Below are 5,609 nucleotides of genomic sequence, written 5' to 3' on the forward strand. Positions count from 1 at the left end.
CATTGCCCCAGAGTCCAATCTTTATGTTGCCTAGCAAATTGAAGCTTTTTTTTTCTGGTTTGCCTCACTGATTAGTGGTTTTCTTACGACTACACAGCTGTTCAGTCCCAATCCCTTGAGTTCTCTTCGCATTGTGCGTGTGGAAATGCTCTTACTTTCACTATTAAACATAGCCCTGAGTTCTACTGTTGTTTTTCTTCAATTTGATTTCACCAAACGTTTAAGTAATCGGCGATCATGATCATTCAGGATTTTTGCCCCGCCACATTTCTTCCTCGAATGCGATGGGTCCCCACTATCTTTTCAGTTTTTAATAATACGTTGGACAGTTCTTAACCCAATTTTAGTCGTTTCTGCAATCTCCTTATTTTTTCTTTTTCTCTGCTTGATGCCAATGATTTGACCCTTCTCAAACAGACTAACATCTTTTCTACGACCACGAGATGTGTCTTTCGACATGGTTGTTTAAGAAATGAGAAGCAACTCATTGCACCAGTTGGGGTTAAATAACTTATTGCCAGCTGAAAGATAATCGCCCATGCAGTAATTATCCAATAGGAGGCTCATAACTGTTTGTTTAGTTAAATCCAGGTGGCAACTTTTTTTTTGGACAGGTAGTGTATAACTGTATGTATTAACTGACTGTATAATTATATTACTGTACAACTAGAAATGTCACCCACTGGCTAAAAATAATCAAGATGTATAAGAAATCGTACAAATGAATAGATACAGTGGGGAAAATCAGCAATTTTTTATCACAGGTACACTTCAACTGTGAGAGACAGAATCTAAAAAAAAATCAAGAAAATCACATTGTATGATTTGTAAATAATTAATTTGCATTTTATTGCATGAAATAAGTATTTGATCACCTACCAACCAGCAAGAATTCTGTCTCTCACAGACCTGTTAGTTTTTCTATAATAAGCCCTCCTACTCTACACTCATTACCTGTATTAATTGCACCTGTTTTAACTCATTAACTGTATAAAAGACACCTGTCCACACACTCAGTCAATCACACTCCAACCTCTCCATCATGGCCACGACCAAATAGCTGTCTAAGGACACCAGGGACAAAATTGTAGACCTGCACAAGGCTGGGATAGTCTACAGGACAATAGGCAAGCAGCTTGGTGAGAAGGCAACAACTGTAGGAGCAATTATTAGAAAATGGAAGAAACACAAGATGACTGTCAATCTTCCATAGTCTGGGGCTTGATGTAAGATCTCTCCTCGTGGGGTAAGGATGATTCTGAGAAAGGTCAGGAATCAGCCCAGAAATACACACGAGGACCTAGTAAATGACCTGAAGAGAGCCCGGGACCACGGTCTCAAAGATTACCATTGATAACACACTATGCCACCATGGATTAAAATCCTGCAGAGCACGCAAGGTCCCCCTGCTCACACTAGAACATGTCCAGGACCGTTTGAAGTTCTGCAATGACTATCTGGATGATCCAGAGGAGGCATGGGAGAAGGTCATGTGGTCAGATGACACCAAAATATAACTTTTTGGTATTAACTCCACTTGCTGTGTTTGGAGAAAGAAGAAAGATGAGTACAACCGGGAGAGCACCGTTCCAACCGTGAAGCATGGGTGGTGGAAACATCATACTATGGGGGTGCTTTTTAGCAAAGGAGACAGGACAACTGCACCGTATTGAAGGGAGGATGGATGGGGCCATGTATCGTGAGATTTTGGCCTACAGCCTCCTTCCCTCAGTAGCAGCATTGAAGATGGGTTGTGGCTGGGTCTTCCAGCAAACACACAGCCAGGGCAACTAAGGAGTGGCTCCGTAAGAAGCATTTCAAGGTCCTAGAGTGGCCTAGCCAGTCTCCAGACCTGAACCCAATCAAAGATTTTTGGAGGGAGCTGAGACACAATGTAACCCAACGAGAGCCCCGAAACGTGAAAGATCTGGAGAAGATCTGTATGGAGGATTGGGCCAAAAACCCTGCTGCAGTGTGTGCAAACCTGATCAAGAACTGCAGGAAGCGTCTGACCTCTGGAATTGCAAACAAAGATTTCTGTACCAAATCTTAAGTTCTGCTTTTCTATTGTATCAGAATTATTTTCATTTCATGCAATAAAATGTAAAAAAAAAAATTTCATGCAACAACAATGTTTACAACATACTGATTACACAGATGAATGCAGGAAATGTTTACTTGGATTGTTGAGGTTTATTTTATCTAGGAATTACTTTTTATTCCAAGATGAATATTATGTTCAACTGAGGGGGATGGCGATGGGGTCCAATGTGGCGCCCAGCTATGCAAACATATACATGACACATCTTGAAGAGTCTTACATTTATAGGTGCCGCTTCAGCCATGTGGTGGGGTGGTGGCGCTATATAGATGATATTTTTTTGGTATGGGTGGGCGCCATAGGGGACCTCATGGCCTTCCACTCCTTTCTAAATGACATTGACCCAAGTGTTAAATTTACTTTGGTACACTCTCAGGACAAGCTGCAGTTTCTTGACACTGAGGTCTCGATTAAAGGACATGAATTGTCCAGTGACTTCTATGTTAAGCCCAGGGATAAAAACACTCAGGTAAGGTTTGAGAGTCACCACCCACGGCCGATGATTAAATCCCTTCCCCTCAGCCAAATGCTACGGGTAGCCAGGATAGTCGACGAGGGCCCAGTTAGGGACCATAGACTATCAGAGATGGCCACTAAGTTCCAGTCTAGGGGCTATCCTAGGAGGATCATCTCTGAGAGTATCAGTAAAACTAGGAAGAGAATGAAGGATGGTGACCCCAGGAGGCCCAAGACTGAGGTATCGATGATTCCTTTTGTCACGGATTATTGTATCAGTAGTCCTCAAGTTTCCTCTGTTGTCAGGAAACACTGGGCGATTTTGACCAGTGGTTTTGACAATATAGAGGAATTTAGAGTTCCCCCTCTGTGCTCCTTTCGCAGGAGTCGCAACTTAGGAGACAAGTTAGTTAGGTCAGATGTTGGATCTACCAAGATCGATTGCAGCAGGTATTTCAGCTCTACATGTAAGGGCTGTAATCCGTGTTGCAATTGCGTGAACTGCCCTTATATGTCTAGGGGTGATTCTTTTGTAAATCCAGCCTCTGGTAAAATAATCAGAATCCAACAATACCTTACGTGTGATTTCACATATGCAATCTATTTATTATCATGTCCATGTAAACTGTGGTATGTTGGTGAAACAACTTGGGACGTCAAAACACGCCTAAACCAACATAGATACACTATAAGAAAACAGAGGCTGGATTTACCTGTGCCCAAACATTTTTAGGAAGCAGGACACTGTGATCGTGATTTGAAATTCACAATACTTGAGCAAGTGCCTTTGTCCAGAAGGAATGGGGATAGGACGATACGTTTAAAAAGAAGGGAGCTCTACTGGATTTTTGAGTTACAAACTCTCAAACCGAGAGGGCTCAATGTCAATTTTAGGGTTATATAAACGTCTCTCACTCGTGTTCGTTTTTATTTATTTTTGCCTTCCCCTTTCTCTGTCCCCTTCCCCCTGTTCCTGCTTTAATTTTTACTTTTCATTAGTGATACTGATGAACTCTGCTCACCTCTCTCATAAGGTTTTATACATGTGCAAGTTTTGTATTCAATCCAATAACTAATAGTTTGGTTTATGTATCTTCTATGTAGATGAATATGCAAATCTGTTCTATAACGAACCATCTCCTTGGAAGCTAGAAGACAGCAGGACCGCACTGGCGATCAGTGATATGTGATAATATTTTACCCTGTTTTTGATATACAGTACAGACCAAAAGTTTGGACACACCTTCTCATTCAAAGAGTTTTCTTTATTTTCATGACTATGAAAATTGTAGATTTACACTGAAGGCATCAAAACTATGAATTAACACATGTGGAATTATATACATAACAAAAAAGTGTGAAACAACTGAAAATATTTCATATTCTAGGTTCTTCAAAGTAGCCACCTTTTGCTTCGATTACTGCTTTGCACACTCTTGGCATTCTCTTGATGAGCTTCAAGAGGTAGTCACCTGAAATGGTCTTCACTTCACAGGTGTGCCCTGTCAGGTTTAATAAGTGAGATTTCTTGCCTTATAAATAGGGTTGGGACCATCAGTTGCGTTGTGGAGAAGTCAGGTGGATACACAGCAAGTGTCCCCAAGTGCAGTCACAAAAACCATCAAGCGCTACAAAGAAACTGGCTCACATGCGGACCGCCCCAGGAAAGGAAGACCAAGAGTCACCTCTGCTGCTGAGGATAAGTTCATCCGATTTACCAGCCTCAGAAATCGCAGGTTAACAGCAGCTCAGATTAGAGACCAGGTCAATGCCACACAGAGTTCTAGCAGCAGACACATCTCTAGAACAACTGTTAAGAGGAGACTGTGTGAATCAGGCCTTCATGGTAGAATATCTGCTAGGAAACCACTACTAAGGACAGGCAACAAGCAGAAGAGACTTGTTTGGGCTAAAGAAAACAAGGAATGGACATTAGACCAGTGGAAATCTGTGCTTTGGTCTGATGAGTCCAAATTTGAGATCTTTGGTTCCAACCACCGTGTCTTTGTGCGACGCAGAAAAGGTGAACGGATGGACTCTACATGCCTGGTTCCCACCGTGAAGCATGGAGGAGGAGGTGTGATGGTGTGGGGGTGCTTTGCTGGTGACACTGTTGGGGATTTATTCAAAATTGAAGGCATAATGAACCAGCATGGCTACCACAGCATCTTGCAGCGGCATGCTATTCCATCCGGTTTGCGTTTAGTTGGACCATCATTTATTTTTCAACAGGACAATGACCCCAAACACACCTCCAGGCTGTGTAAGGGCTATTTGACCATGAAGGAGAGTGATGGGGGGCTGCGCCAGATGACCTGGCCTCCACAGTCACCGGACCTGAACCCAATCGAGATGGTTTGGGGTGAGCTGGACCGCAGAGTGTAGGCAAAAGGGCCAACAAGTGCTAAGCATCTCTGGGAACTCCTTCAAGACTGTCGGAAGACCATTTCAGGTGACTACCTCTTGACTACAAACTTTTGGTCTGTACTGTATGTATTGGACGCATGGTGACGCAGACAAGATGTGACTCAGCACTATACATGTTCCCTTGACTATGGGACCTTTGACACAATATGGTTGGCCAGGTCTTTAGGCCATCTATCTGTGTGCATCGGTCGCCTAGGACATGATACAGTCTGTATATGTATGTATGGTTCTCTTATGATGGGGACTGGGACACAGTGTCACTTCACGGTGATGGCTGTGCCTGTTGCTCCCCTCTAGGTGTGCTGCCTCTGCTCTGGTGATTCCCGGCGGAGACGCTACACCATTTGAGACCAATTGTGACAGCCCCTGATGTGTGGACCATTGAAGACAAAACCATGATTATAAGAATATGGGGAAGAGGTGAACAAGGGTGATATTGGTGGTAGCCATTGGCCCGTTTTACACCGCTGGACTCCCCTTATTTGATTTATTAAGCAGGAAATGGTGTAGTATAATCGGTCCACTGTTATGAATGGTGGTCATGTGATTCGTCACATGATCTGTGTGTGTCAGACTATGTCTGCTGTGTCTTGGGAACGAGCATGCCCAGTCTCTGTTTGGTACT

Source organism: Bufo gargarizans, chromosome 2, assembly GCF_014858855.1.
Source record: "Bufo gargarizans isolate SCDJY-AF-19 chromosome 2, ASM1485885v1, whole genome shotgun sequence".
NCBI lineage: Eukaryota > Metazoa > Chordata > Amphibia > Anura > Bufonidae > Bufo > Bufo gargarizans.